The sequence below is a fragment of the Antechinus flavipes genome, chromosome 3 (assembly GCF_016432865.1).
Source record: "Antechinus flavipes isolate AdamAnt ecotype Samford, QLD, Australia chromosome 3, AdamAnt_v2, whole genome shotgun sequence".
NCBI classification, from domain to species: Eukaryota; Metazoa; Chordata; class Mammalia; order Dasyuromorphia; family Dasyuridae; genus Antechinus; species Antechinus flavipes.
The window spans coordinates 492,993,547-493,009,935 of NC_067400.1; the positions used below are offsets into that span (position 1 = coordinate 492,993,547).

General features: G+C 32.9%; 1 protein-coding gene across 1 annotated transcript in view; it reads left to right on the plus strand.

The window, feature by feature from the left end:
* Nucleotides 1-16,389, plus strand: part of CNTN5 (contactin 5) — an 853,760-nt gene that overhangs the window by 427,788 nt on the left and 409,583 nt on the right. The gene's annotated exons all lie outside the window — the stretch shown is intronic.

The following is a 16,389-nucleotide window of genomic DNA, read 5'->3' on the forward strand; positions in this document are numbered from 1 at the left end:
GTAGAATTGCAGATACTAGATCTGGGTTTGAATCTCAAATCTGCTACTTGCTATATGTGTGACTTGGGTTAGTCATACTATATTTAGAAAGTTCTATTTCCTTATTTTTAGAATGAGAACATTAAGTGACCTCTAAGGTCCTTTCTGGCTCAAAACTTACAATTACAATTAATTAAGAATCTATATAATATATAATATATTTATATATAACAGGATTATGATTATATGATTATCATGTAATAGAATCACATACAATATGATATAAATATAAATAATTAAGAATTTAATTATATTTTACCTCACCTATAATATATAAGGGGGGGAACCTATCTCAACCCTGCTGGAAACTCAGTTTTGGAGGAAGTTGTTGTTCAATCATTTCAGTCATATCAGACTCTTTGTGATCCTATTTGGGGTATTCTTAAAAAAGATACTAGAGTTGTTTGCTGTTTCATTCTCCAGGCCATTTTACAGAATAGGAAACTGAGGCAAACAGGTGGAGTGACTTGTCTAGTGATATATAGCTAGCAAATGTCTGATGCCAGATTTGAACTCAGATTTTTTTGATTAGGCCCTATAACACTGTCTACCACACCACTTAGGTATCCAAAAAAGCTGAAGAAACAGTTTAGTTTTAAAAAATTCCATATAACTATTCATTTCTGTTTTCTGTTTTTTTTTGTTTGTTTGTGTTTAATCTATCCCATGGTTTTTCCCTTTTACTCTGATTTTTCTCTCCCAGCAAGTTTCATAAAGCAATATATATTAAAAATAAATAAACTAAGTAAAAGGGGGGGAAAAACCTATATAAGCCCTTTAAAATAAGTGACACAAAGCACTTAATATATTTAATGACCAATAAATGATTTAACCAGTGCAAGACCCTGTTGACACACTCTTCTGTTTTATCATATTTGAGGTTTCTCAGTATTGGCATTGTCTTGCTAATAATCTTTTTTAATCTTTTATTTATTTATTTTTTAACACACATTGTTTTATGAATCATGTTGGAAGAAAAAATCAGAGCAAATGGGAAAAACATGGGAGAGATAAAACAACAGAAAAAAAGAAGTGAACTCAGCGTGTCTTGATGATATTCAGTCTCCACAGTTCTTTTTCTGGATGCAGATGGCATTTTCTGTCCAAAGTCATTGGAATTGCTTTGGATACCGAATTACTGAGAAGAATCAAGTCTTTCATAGTTAATCATCACACATTCTTGCTATTATTATGTACACTGTATTTGTGGTTCTGCTTATTTCACTTAGCATCACTTCATGTAAATCTTTTCAGGCCTTTCTAAAATTAGGCTATTCATCATTAAAAATAATAATAACAATAATATTCCATTACCATTACTCATTTTCCAGTTCTTTGCTATCATAAAAAGAGCTACTACAAACATTTTTGCACATAGGTCCCTTTTGCTCTTTTATGATTTCCTTGGGCTATAGATCCAATAATGGCACTACTAGGTCAAAGGATATGCACAGTTTTAGAGCCCATTGGGCATTGTTCTAGATTGCTCTCCAGAATGATTAAATCAGTTCACAATTCAACTAATATTAGTGTCCCAGATTTCCCACATTCCCTCCAATATTTATCATTATCTTTTCCTATCATTTTAGCCGATCTGAGTGATGTGAGGTGGTACCTCAGAGTTGTTTTAAATTGTACTTCTCTAATCAATAGTGATTTAGAGCATTTTTTCATGTAACTATAAATGGCTTTCATTTCATTATCTGAAAATTGTCTGTTCACATTCTTTGACCATTTAAAATTGGAGAATGACTTGTATTCTTATAAATTTGACACAGTTCTCTAGATATATGAGACTTTTATCAGAAACACTGGCTGTAAAGACTTTTTTTCTCAGCTTTATAATTCCTTTTTAATTTTGTTTCTGTTGGTTTTCTTTGTGCAAAAACTTTTTAATTTAATGTAATCAAAGTTGTCATTTTACTTTTTATAATGTTCTCTAGTTTTTCTTTGTTCACAAATTAATCCCTTTTCCAAAGATCTGATAGGTAAATTATCCTTTGTTCTCCTAATTTGTTTGTACTATCATCCTTTATGCCTAAGTCATGTATCCAATTGAACCTTATTTTTGAATGGGGTGTGAGATATAGTTCTATCCTGAGTTTCTGACATTATTTTCCATTTTTCTCAGCAATTTTTGTCAAATACTGAGTTCTTATTCCAGAAGCTGGAGTTTGGGGGATTATCAAATACCAGATTGCTACAGGCCTTTATTATTGTGTGGTGTATATCTAATCTCTTCCACTGATCCACCACTCTATTTCTTAGCCAGTACCAAAAGGTTTTGATGACTAGTGTTTTATAACATAATTTTAGGTTTGGTACTGCTAAGCCACCACATTTTGCATTTTTTCATTAATTCCTTTGCTTGATATTCTTGATCTTTTGTTCTTCGGATGAATTTTGTCATTACAGACATCGAAATGCTAATTTGAATGAGTTTATTTTATGTCCTGCAACTTTATTAAAGCTGTAAATTATTTCCTGTAAGTTTTTGAATGATTTTCTAGGATTCTCTAAGTATATAATCATAACAACTGCAAAGAGAGATAGTTTTATTTCCTTAGTGCCTATTCTAATTCCTTTAATTTCTTTTTCTTTTCTTGTTGCTAAAACCAAAATTTCTAATATATGATGATAAGCGGCATCCTTGTTTCACCCCTGATGTTATTGTGAATACATCCAGCTTCTCTCCATTACAATTTAATGTTTGCTGTTGGTTTTAGAAACATACTACTTATTATTTTAAGGAAAGCTCCCTTTATCCCTATGCTCTCTAGTATTTTTAATAGGAATAGATATTATGTTTTATCAAAAGCTTTTTCTGCATCTATTAAGAATGTCTTGATTTCTGTTCATTTTGTTATTGATATGGTTTACTATAGTAATAGTTTCCCTGATATTGAACCAGCCTGTATTCCTCATATAAATCGGACTTGGTCATAGTGTTACTATCCTCTTGATAAGTTGATGTAATCTCTTTGCTAATATTTTATTTAAAAATGTTGCATCAACATTCATTAGAGAGATTGGTCTGTAATTTTCTTTCTCTGCTTTGTCTCTTCCTTATTTAGGTATCAGTACTATATTTGTGTCATTGAAGGAATTTGGCAGTACTCCTTCTTTATTTTTCCAAATAGTTTACATATTATTGGAATTAATTTTTTTTTTAATATTTGATAAAATTCACTTGTGAATCCATCTGGCCCTGGAAATATTTTCTTAAAGAGTTCACTAATGACTTGTTCATTTTCTTTTTCTAAAATGAGACTATTTAAGTATTATATATATATCTATTAATCATGTAATGTATATTTTTGTAAATATTCATTCATTTCACTTAGATTGTCAGACTTGCTGTCATACAATTGGGCAAAATAACTCCTAATTATTGTTTTAATTTTTTTTTCCATTGGTTGTAAATTCATCTGTTTCATTTTTGATGCTGGTGATTTGACTTTTTCCTTTCTCTGATCAAATTAACCAAATGTTTATCTATTTTGTTGGCTTTTTCATAAAACCAATTGTTAGTTTTATTTATTAGTTCAATAGTTTTCTCATTTATTGTATTAGTTCTTTCAGTTTGAGAATTTCTAATTTGGTATTTAATAGGGTTTTTAAATTTATTCTTTTTCTAGCTTTTTTTGTTGCATGCCCAATTCATTGATCTCTTTCTCTATTTTTTTTTTTCATTTAGAGATATAAAATTCCCCCTAAGAACTGCTTTGGTTGCATCTGATAGGATTTGGTATGTTGTCTCATTATTGTCATTTTCTTGGATGAAATTATGGATGGTTCTTGTGATTTGTTGTTTGACCACTCATTCTTTAGAATTAGATTATTTAATTTCCAATTGGTTTTAGTCTATCTTCCCCTAGCCTTTTATTAAATATAATTTTTATTGCATTATAGTCTGAAAGAAAATATTTACTATTTCTGCCATTCTAAATTTGATTGTGAAGTTTTTATGCCCTAAAATATGATTAGTTTTTGTATAGGTTCTCTGAACTGCTGAAAAAAAGGGTTATTTCCTTTTTGTTCCTAATCAGTTTTCTCCAGGGGTCTATTTTGTTTATTTTGTGGGAAGGGGATTCTGGGAAGGAAATGTTGAGGTCTCCCACTAATATGATTTTGCTGTCTATTTCTTCCTATAAGTGGTTTAAAATCTTCTCTAGGAATTTACCTGCTTTACTACTTAGTGCATACACATGTAGTATCATTATTGTTTCATTATTTATGATACACTTTATCAAGATATACTTTCCCTCCTTATTTCATTTAATAAGATTTATTTTCACTTTTGCTTTTATCTGAGATCAGAATTGCTACCCCTGCCTTTTTTTTTTATTTCAGCTGAAGCATAATAAATTCTGTTCCATTCTTTTAACTTTATTCTGTATGTTTCTTATTGTGTCAAATGTTTTCTTTGTAAACAACATATTGTAGGGTTTTGTTTTTTAATCTGTTCTGCTTTTTGTTTCCATTTTATGGGAGAGTTCATCCCATTCACATTCACAATTATGATTACCAGTTCTATATGTCCTTCCATCCTATTTTCTCCCAGGTATAAACTTTTGTCTTTTCTTTCCACTCTGTCCTTTTCCATTATAACTCCCCTTTCCTCTTTTTTCAGTACAGAGCTTTTCCTACTTTTTTGCCTTCTAAGCTGGGACTAGAAGCTGCCCCCCTGTTGTGCTCCTCTACTGAGCCAGGACTGAGAGTTTTAGTTGCTGATCTGCTGTGATTAAGACTGTCTCAAAACTTAGCCCTTTCTTCCATAAAGGGTATCAAAACCAATTATGATTTTATCTCTTTTGGTGTACAAACTCCTTTCATCTATAGATCAATAACTTTTCTAATTTATTCACTACTGAAGCAGCAACTGTTAGAGCATTGTTTGGCGCACTGAGAAATGAAATTACATTATTGCAGTTATTATTTGCCAATAGCAGGACCTGAAACCTATTCTTTCTAACCTCCTGTCCCATCTTCTAAACATCATGGTTTCTATACAAAAAGAATTTTTCAAACCTGAAGTACTATATAAATGTTAGGTGGTGATCGTAGTAGTAATAGTGATAATAGAAATGATAGTTGTAGTCATATTTGTAGTGATAGTGGTAGTGGTGATAGTGGTAATAATAGTTTTATAAATTCAGTGCCTAATTCTCAGAATTTCAAAAAGTCATTGTTCTATCAAAATCCAATAGAATTGTGGAAATTTTCACTTAACACAATTAGCCAAATATATTCCCATTAAGCATTTGGTATGAAATTTATGGTTATCAGTCAAATCAACAAGCATTTATTAAGTGGCTGATACATGTTAAGCATCTAACATATATCAGGCATAGAAAGAAAGAAAAAAACAATTCCTGTCACCAAAAAATTTATACTCTAATTGGGAGACAGCACCTGAACAACTATATGTGAATAAGATTTACACAAGATAAATTGAAGATAATGGCAAAGGAAAGGCCCTACCATTAAAAAGGGATGAGAAACACTTTCCTATAAAAGTAAGATTTTTAGCAGAAGGCCATTAATATAGAAAGATTTCTCAACATGAAGGCCAACTAGTAAATGTCCATGGTAGGGAGAATGAGTATCTTTCTTGAAGAACAGAAATGACCTCCGGATGGAAGACAATATAGAATGGAATAAGGAATAAGAAGACTAGTTCTGTATTTTTCCTAGGGCAGACCCATTTCCAGAAAACAAATGACAGAAATCTAGTTTTTCAATTTTCAGTTTGTGTGCACATATAGAACAATTACTGTGATTGAATTATCTAGTCAATTTGGCCAAAGAATTAATCTGGCCAATTTAGAGAGCTGGAACTCTTTGTTTGACCAAATAAATGGGTTATTTTATTGGATTACTTACTCAACTCAGTGAAAGTAGACAACCAATGATAAATGTAGACTTAAATTGAGATAGTAAAGTATATAGTATTATTTCTGAATAAATACTTTTGAGAAATGTATATATCTTAATGATGGACTTTTGTATTTTTTGTTTATGCTTCATAGTTAACCAAAGTAACTGAACATATAGGCATTTTTGAATAAAAGGAGAGAATATTAAAAGAATTTTAAAATTTAGTTTTATATATATCACATGATCCTCAAACTGTTAAAATTATGCTGATTTTGATCATCTTGATTCACATAGACAAACTGAACTTTAGTTTGAACTCTTCTTTCCTCGTGGACATTTGTGGAAAATATTTTTATCATTCATTTGTTGGTTTCTAAGAGAGCAGATAATAAAATTTGACACAATTTACCTTTTCCCTGCACCAAAACATATTCACAGAGCATTTTTTAAATGTATATTCCTCTCCTTGGCTTTTCATATTATACTTTGTTCTATTATAGTTTTTGAGTGTCACAGAGAAAGAAAACTCAGTATGTTGTGATTTACAAAACAAATGCCTCAATTTGTTTATTTCTTTTAAACATTTATCCCTATAACAGGTTCTTATTTTTGTATTTTTTAATTCATTGGGTTTTCCAAAGAAAATTTCTGATTCATTAATTATAATTCATATGTCATGATAGTGGATGTTATTTCCCCTACTTCTTTAACATTTTACTTTGCTTCTCTTTATCCTAACCTGGAGGAAAATGGAGAATAAATGTGTCAGCATCTTTAGAAAAACATGCTTCTTCTTGTGTGCAAGTTATACTAATATAAGATGGCAAAATCCAACTTTAAAATTGTGTCCAGATTTGATTTCCCTTTGTGAAGTTTACAAGACAACAAAACAGCCAACCAAATAATACATCAGTGTGGCAATGCATAACAATTAGTCATACACTTTGACCTAGTTAACAGATTCATTTAGGCAAATAAGTTAAAAAATATATGAAAGATTGCTCTATCTAAATAAATGGTCTAAAGTGAACAAATTTAAAAAAATGTTTATTAAGCATTTACTGAGTGCTAGGCACTGTGCTAAAAACTAGGGACATGATGTGAAAAAAAAAAATATAGGAAAGCCTTTGCTCTCAAAAAAATAAAAAACAAACAAACAATAACAACAAACAAATAACCCACAAAATCAAACTAATATTCTAGCAGGGGAATAAAAGATATAGAGGAGTGGTGATCAGTTCAAGATATATTGGTCTTAAAAATTCACAGGAATGGTGAGAAAAGTCTTAACACAATTCATTAATATTTTATCTCTAGGAATTTTAGTATTGATTTCATTACTAGAAAGAAAAAAAAAATGAAAGTGGAGAACATGGGATAAAGGACAGCTCTCTGTATCTGGGTTCAGCAAGAATTGTTTTATCAGAAGTCTATGATCCCAGAGTGGAAGTGAAATATCAGGTCAGAGGTGGAAGTTAGACATAGGAGAACAAATGAGAGACAGTAGTAGAATATTGTATAGAAGTGTATAGACAACAATAATTATTTTTCTTTTTTATATTTTTCTTAATTATTATTTAATTAAGTAAAAACTATTTTTAACATTCATTTTTTAAAATTTTGAATTCCAATTCTTTCCCTTCCTTATCCCTCCCCCATCCTTGGAAAGGATTCCTTCAGAAATTCTTGAATCCTTGTATTGCTGAAGATAGCTAAGTCATTATATTGTCTCCAGCTTCCGCTTATTTCACTTATATTCACTTCACATACAATAAGTGTGAGGTGATACTTCAGAGTTGTTTCTATCTGCATTTTTCTAATCAATTGTGATTTAGTGCATTTTTTTATATGACTATTGATAAATCCAAGGAATTCATCTGAAAATTGCCTGCTTATATACTTTGACCATTTATCAATTGGGGAATGATTTATATTCTTATAAATTTGATTTTGTTTTTTATGTTTGTCTTGGCAGATAGACTCCCAGATATTTGATTTTTTTCTACAGTTATTTTAAATGGAATTTTACTTTCTATATCTTCCTGTTGGACATTATTCAAAATATGTAGGAAGGGTTTAATTTTATATCTTGCAACTTTACTGAGGTTGTTGATTATTTTTCAGTTGATTCTCTAGTCTTCTCTAAATATACCATCATGTCAACTGCAAAAAAAGATTGCTTTATTTCCTCACTACATATTCTAATTCCTTTCATTTCCTTTTTCTTTTCTTATTACAATAGCTAGCATTTCTAATTGTTGAATAATAGTGATGAAAAGGATTATTCTTGTTTTATCCCTGATCTTCTTGAGGAGGCTTCTAGCTTAACCCCACTACAGTTAATACTTCCTAATGATTTTAGCTACATATTACTTATCCTTTCAAAGAAATCTCTATTTCTATGCTTTCTGGTGTTTTTAATAGAACTGTTGTATTTTGTCAAAAGCTTTTTTTTTTTTTTTACATTTGTTGATATATTAACAATTTCTTCTTGTTTTTGACATGGTCAGTTTTGCTGATAGTTTTTCTAATATTCCAATATTGAACCACAATATTGAACACAAGCAGAAGAAATCAGCAGCTTTACATTAGTAGAGCTCTTACCTCCATCTCTATCTCAATTTATATAGTATTTTAAGAAAATTAAATATTATTGAATTTTCTTCTTTTTAATATCTTTAGTAATTTCATTTCCCCCTCTACCCCCCTACCCCCACCCACTATGTTCTCTGATTGCTTAGTTTATGATTCCATTCCCTCTAGTGGTAATTTTGCCAGTCACTGGACCTAAAAGAAATCTTAGCCTCTTTTATACTAGGCATTTCATAGTTCACTAACTTTGGTATCTGCCCAAAGTGACTTCTTCTGGAAGGACAGAAATGTACCCAGATGGATGCTGGGCTCTTTCCCTCAGGATTAGTGTTAGGAATATATTACTTACCATATGTAGTAGAATTAGTAGATTAGAGAAAATGTCTAGTTCTTCAGTTTGTGGGTCAAATGATGCAGAAAAGTAAAAGTAAATAGAAACAGAAAATTCTGAACTTTTAAAAATTAGAAATAGTATTTTTAGTCAATTAATGTCATCACTACATTTTTGTTATTTTTTTCATTATATTTGAGATTTTCTATTAAAATTTTCTCTGTTTTCATATTTTTATTGTCAACAAATGAAGTTCTATTAGCCTATAAATTTGTTGAAGTCCGTATTATTTATACTTTTGTTTCTCTATTTTTTTTTTTTTTTGTTTTTGTTTTTTTAATTTTTTTATTTAATTTTTATTTAATAATTACTTTATATTGACACTCGTTTCTGTTCCGATTTTTTTTCCCTCCCTCCCTCCACCCCCTCCCCTAGATGGCAAGCAGTCCTTTATATGTTGCATATATCCTAGATACAATATATGTTTGCAGAACCGAACAGTTCTCTTGTTGCATAGGGAGAATTGGATTCAGAAGGTATAAATAACCCGGGAAGAAAAACAAAAATGCAGATAGTTCACATTCGTTTCCCAGTGTTCTTTCTTTGGGTGTAGCTGCTTTTGTTCGTCATTTATCAATTGAAACTCAGGTCTCTTTGTCAAAGAAATCCACTTTCATCAAAATATGTCCTCATACAATATCGTTGTGGAAGTGTATAATGATCTCCTAGTTCTGCTCATTTCACTTAGCATCAGTTCATGTAAGTCTCGCCAGTCCTCTCTGTATTCATCCTGCTGGTCATTTCTTACAGAACAATAATATTCCATAACATTCATATACCACAATTTACCCAGCCATTCTCCAATTGATGGGCATCCATTCATTTTCCAGTTTCTAGCCACTACAAACAGGGCTGCTACAAACATTTTGGCACATACAGGTCCCTTTCCCTTCTTTAGTATTTCTTTGGGATATAAGCCCAATTGTTTCTCTATTTTTCATAGCAACTTGCACAATTCAGGCCATATGTTTTGCAATGGATAAATGTTTGTTAAGTGTTAAATTTCATTCCATTTCCCCAAAAACTGTAACATTATAAAGACACAGCATGATAAGACAACATACTTTCATAGAGCATTGCATTTTGCTAAGCACTTTCCTCACAATATTTGAGAGTAGCACACGCAGGTATTCTCACTTCCATTTTATTGATGAGAAAGCTGACGTTCAGAGTTGCTGTGACTTGCTCAAGCATTAATATCTAAAAGTGACAAAATTCTTATTCAAACTTATTTTTTGTGAATCCAAGTTTAGTGCTTTTCTTTTCACCCAGTACTTTTCATGACGGAGAATCTTTCCCATGCTCTCGTTGCTTTACTGTCTTTGAGTACTTCAGAACATCCAGACACCATTTTATACTGATTGCCATTTTTATTATTTATGAAACATTTCTTTTCTCTTTGGACATGCCATAATTGTGCCTCATGTATGTTTTTGCTCTATTCCAATATATATTTTTTAAATCCTAAGAGTCTGCATAACATTTAGAAAAATGATTAATGTCAAGGCTGTTGAAATCACTGTACAAAGACAATGTCTTTCACTCTTATTTTGGAGGAAGGAAGTTATCAAAATATAATATTTTTCTACCTTGAAAACTTATAGCACTTAAGATTTGAAAGATTTGAAAGCACTTAAGATAAACACACTATCTAATTTGATCTTCAAAAGAACTCTATGAATTAGGTGCTATTATTATGTTTATTTAATAGTTGAGGAAACTGAAATTGACAGAAGTTCAGTGAATTAGTAAATGCCAGAGGTATATTTGAATTCATTTTCCTGACTTTTGTTCAACTAGATGGATAGAGTCACGAAGACTTCTATTCTAGAAGTCAAATCTGACTACAGATACTTTATTAGCTGGAAGACTTTGGACAAGTCCCTTAATCCTGTTTGCTTCAGTTTCCTCATCTGTAAAATGAGCTGGTGTAGGAAATGGGGCCACAAAAAGTCAGACATAATTGAAATGGCTAACAAGCACAAAAATTTCCTGACTCCAAATCTGCCACTCATGCCTTTACACCAACTTAATATACTTTTCAGATGGAATGTTTTACAATGTTCACTGACTCACTCTTATCAAAAATGAGAACCATGGCTTCTGGTTTAAATTTTCATCAGGAACCAGGGAAAATTCAAATTGGTTTTCTAATGGCCCTGTGTCAAATGATTACAACCACATCTAAATGGAAGTCTGATTTTACAGTTATTCCCAAACTGAAACTAAACTTGAATATTAATTTAAAAAAAATATTTAATGATACTTCTACTCCTCTAGAAAAGAAAAGAGATGTGACCCATTCAGTGGTTTTTATAGTAATAACATCTATTATTCACTGCAAAATATAACTTTATAGAATCTGAGTCCTTTTATGTTTGGAGTAAAACATGTATTATGGAAAAAAAATTATATCCAAAATAGAAGTAGAAGCTCATTTTTCATACAAGCTTCATGCGGTTATTATCAAGCACAAAGAAAGAGTAAAACAACTGATTCTACTTATTCACATAGGCGCAGTAGAAATAATGCTTTAACTAGATTTGAATTCTAGCTCTGCTATTTGTATCAGCTCTTTGGATCTCAGTTTTATTAACTATTATTAATTGAGACAATTAAACCAGATGACTTCTGAAATTCCATCTAGCTGAAAATTCTGTGAACAGACCCTATTCTGGCCCAAACCTTATCTATAATCAGATGGTGGATATCAGTTTGGTCTATAATGTAGTAGAAGAAAAATAGTAATTCATTCAATTGAATGGTAACTAATGGTAGGTCTGGACCCTATACAAGAACAAAATAATTAAAATGATGCTGGTTATTTTATTGTTGTTTTCAATCAAATCAGCCATTTATTTTGACTTTGTAAGGACACCTTGTGACTTTGTAAGAATAGAAAGGTACCATTGTTTCTGCAATTGTTATTTCCCCAGCAGTCATGAAAACAGCTTCCATAAAGGAAGTAGTCAAAATAGCTAATCTAAAACACTGTAGTCTCCTTTAGACTTTATTTTATTTTTATTAAATGATTTCTTTCATGTTAGAATGCCTGGTTTATTTTATCAAATTTCTTGATTAAGTGTTTTCTTCTTTATTTCTTAGGTCCTCTTATTTGATCTTTTTCAAGCAATGTCCATGCTTTATTATATTTTATCTTTTAAAAAATCTTGCGTAGTCTTGTCATCTTCAGTTTAGTGTACCATTTTGTGAGATAGTATGTGCACATTTATGTGTGTGTGTGTATGTGTTTATGGGGCGGTGTATTTTAGGATGAGATATAAAGTGAGAATCTGAGAAAGCCCACCTCCATTTCTCAGTCTAGTTTTCTGGTCATTTCAAATAGGCATTCTCCTTTCATTTTTTGTATCTTTTCACTTCTGCTCATTTCCTTTTTTTTTTTTTTGTCTTCTTGTTACCATTCCTTCCATTTCAAGGCAGGTATTTTCTGAGGGATAATAGCTACTGCCTAACAGCTCTTGTCTTCCTGACTCCAGTGTTCAGCAGGAATAGTCATTATTTCTACCTCCTGCTGAAGACTTGAGTAGAAGCAAAAACCTGCTTTCCATCCATGGATGGCAAACAGCGGGGGATGTCCCCAACCTGCTTGCTGAGTACATCTGTACATACAACACAATTAGAGTGTTGTCTGAACAAGTATCTAACTCAGCACCTGAGATGAGTTTCCCTGACATTTCAGCTTTAGTGAAGTCCTCAAACCTTATATTTATATAGAGCTTTTATCTCCAGAGGTCAGGGCACTTCACAAATATTATCTAATTAATCCTCCTAATATCATCACCTTTTTCTGTCCTTTTTTTCCAAATGAAAGTGACCTGCTGGTAGATGCTTATTTCCTAGCTGCTTTCTCTGGACTAGAAGAGAAGCACTGAAAGAACTCCCACAGCAGTGAAGAGGATTTGGTGGATACCTTGTCATTATGTTCAAACCAACCTTACTTAGGCTTAGAAATACAAAGCTCTCTAGCCTGCTCGTCAAGTTGCTATCTCAGGGTGCCAGGAGAAGTCAATATGCTAAGCCCAAGAGTAGATAGTGTGCTGGATCCCAGAGAACAAAATGTGATTTTGGGACGAGGAAAGAAAGGGCACTATGCTATCCAAAAGGCACCATAAGAATTTGTTAGGTACCTAGTATATGCTAAGCATTTTTCTAAGAGCTGGGGCTATAATGAAAGGTAAAAAGTCCTTTTTTAGGGCAGTCCTGCCCTAAAGAAACTCACAATCTACTGAAGGAGACAACATGCAAATAACTATATACATAAAAATTATATTAGAGCTAGCTACTTGAATTGAGGATAATAAAATGATGACGATGATTATAAATATAATGATGATGGTAATGGTGATGGTGATAACAGCAAAAGAGACAGCCTGAGTCATCACTGAATTCCTTATCCAAGCATTTGCAATTATGGGTGTGCCACAAGCAATAAAAACAGATAATGAATCTGCATTTTGCACACTTTTGTGCACAGTATAAGATTTTACATACCATTGGCATACCTTTTGATCCTCAAGGTCAGGCAATAGTAGAGAAAAGAAATGGAGACATTAAGAAGCTCCTCCAAAAACAAAAGAAAGGGGGAGCCACGGGTAACCCTAGAGAACTTCTAAATTTAGTTCTCTCTATACCATTAATTTTTAAATTTTTGATAAAGATGCTCCAGCACACAGGTTTTCTAACTCACTGGAAGGGCAGTGCCCAGTGCAAGCAGCTCCACTATCTTTAAATAATCGCCAGGTGATGTGGAAGGACCCAGAAAGTGGTGAATGGAAGGGACCAGATAGGTTAACTGCTTGGGGAAGAAGGTTTGCTTGTATTTCTACAAATAGAGAAGGAATCAGATGGGTGCCAATGAGCTTTTTTCACCCTGTCCATCCCAGAGAGACAGAAAAAGAAAAAAATCTGGAAACAAAAAGAGAAGACCTAAGAACAAAATCTGCAGGAATCATTGGATTCCCTAACACAAGTTGAGACTGTTGCAGGACTCAAAAACCAGCAGGAATCATTGGATTCCTTGAGATGAAAAATTGTTGATGAGACTATTGCAGAACTTCAAAACTTCCAGGAATTATTGGATTCCTGGCACATAAACTAATGGACAATAGATTCCTTTTGGACTATTTCTAGGACTTATGGACATGTATAATTCCTCATGTTGATTTATGTTATTTGTTACATCACTACCAGCCTGTGTTACTATGTGCTTATGTAATTTATGTAATAATGTATAATACTTCTCATATTGATGGATTTATGTATACCTGTTTTAAGAGTGAGCCCCTTTAGAAACCCACTAATCTGATTTGATTTCCCATTTCCTTTGATGTTTTCATCTCCCTTCCTGAGATGTCAGGGAGGGTGTGACCACCTCCTTTTTATGGTGTTTTCATTCCTTTTGTGAGCAGTCAGGGAAGATGTGATCACCTCTTTTTGGGGTTCTCACCTATGTTTTAAATCAAAAGAATGTGGGAGATGTTAGGATTCTTACAAGGTGCAAAGTCAGTGTAATTGATAGAAACAATAGTTATTTAATTTAGCATGGTTCAGTATGATTGATCTAATCCTACAAGGAGATGTTATGGGTCAGAACTTGAACAAGGTACTAAGTAGAATTGATAAGATAATGATTCTCTAATTTACATGTACTTAGTACTTACTATAATTCCACAAGATTCACACCTTTAAGAGAGCATATGTAAGGAGGAGCTCTCAGGGTCAAAGAGGACAAGCCTAATAGAGGACAAGCCCACTAGAGGACAAGCCCACTAGGACAGAAGTCCACTCTCGGAGGAGGAGACAGATTCATCCCATCTTCTACCTTTGTGCTGGCTGGAGACTGAAGCAGAAACCTTTAGACTCTGTGAGATTCACAAGCCAGGATTCAGTTGAGGAAATTCACAAGCCACAGAAGGCAGTCAGGCAGAATGAAGGAAGACAGAGAAGAGGTGGCAGGCTGTCCTGTGGAGAACACTGAAACCAAGATCCGGAAGGCCTCCAGAAAGCTAGCCGAGCTCCAAGTGAAGGAGATAAGACTTTGAAGGAGAAAATGAAGGATTTGGACTTTAACTCTTGGCTGCATTTGGGGTATTTACTGAATCTGAAACTAAGGCTGCTTCCAGAACCCCCTCCCCCCCCAAAGAAATTTGCTCCCAGAGAAAATTACATTTTAGAGAAGAATATTACATACCATCATTGTTCTTGTTTGTCCTTTGTTCTTGAAGAAAATCATATTAAGCAGGTGAGATATCATGACATGCAAGTGAATTGGATTTAAATGAGGGATAGCTATGCAAGATTACCTGCCTCACTTTCCCCTCCAGAGCCATCTGAGTCCAGTGGCAAAATATAGATCATGAACACTTGAAATGGTCCAGGATGAAATGGGAGACCCTGGTCTTTTTTAAGCTAAAATGTTCCATAGTTCTCATTTTGCCTAACTTCTCACCCATTCAGTGATTAAAGCTAGGTAGCAATTGAGACAAAGAACCTTCTCTTTGACCTAGGTCAAAAAAAATCTAAATAAATAAATGAATGAATGAATGAATCTGGGAGGGGAAGGCCCTCAAGGTTTCTGGCTGAAGCAGAAATAATTACCATTTATATTCAAACTGAGTCAATCAGGGACCCAAAAAATGACCAAATGGGGGATTGGTCCAGGACCTAATCAAGTGGAAGACCAGTATATGAAATGTGTAAGTCATAATGTTGGACTAAACACAATATTTGGAAGAAGTCATCCCAAAAGAATTATCCCCTAGAGATTCAATACTTATATCCACAGTCTGCATCGCAAAGAGATCATAAAAAAGAAAAGGACCCATATGTGCAAAAATGTTTGTAGTAGCAAGAAACTGGAATCTGAGTGGATGCCCATCAGCGGGGGAATGGATGAATAAGTTATAGTCTATGAATGTTGTCAGATATTATTGTTCTATAAGAAATGATCAGCAGGATGATTTCAGAAAGTCCTAGAGAAACTTACATGAACTGATGCTGAGTGAAGTGAGCAGAACCAGGAGATCATTGTACCTGACAATAAGATTATGTGATGATCAACTCTGATAGGTGTGGCTCTTTTCAACAATGAGGTGATTCAGCCAATTCAAATAGATTTGTGATGGAGAAGGTCATCTGTAAATGGGGGAAATATGGACTAAATGTGGATCACAACATAGTATTTTCACCTTTTTTGTTGTTGTTTGCTTGCTTATTTTTTTCTCTTTGATTTGATTTTTCTTGTGCAGCTTGATTAATGTGGAAATACATTCAGAAGAATTGCTAATGTTTAACTGTTGGAATCCTTACTAACTGTTAACTAATTAGAGTTGATCTAATCTTACAAGAAGATGTTTTGGGCAGAACCTGAAACAAGGTACTAAGTAGAACTAATTAATACAAGGCTTGTGTTCACACCTTTACTCATTGGAGTTCAATGAGTTCATACCTCCCTTGAAGCTCTTTGG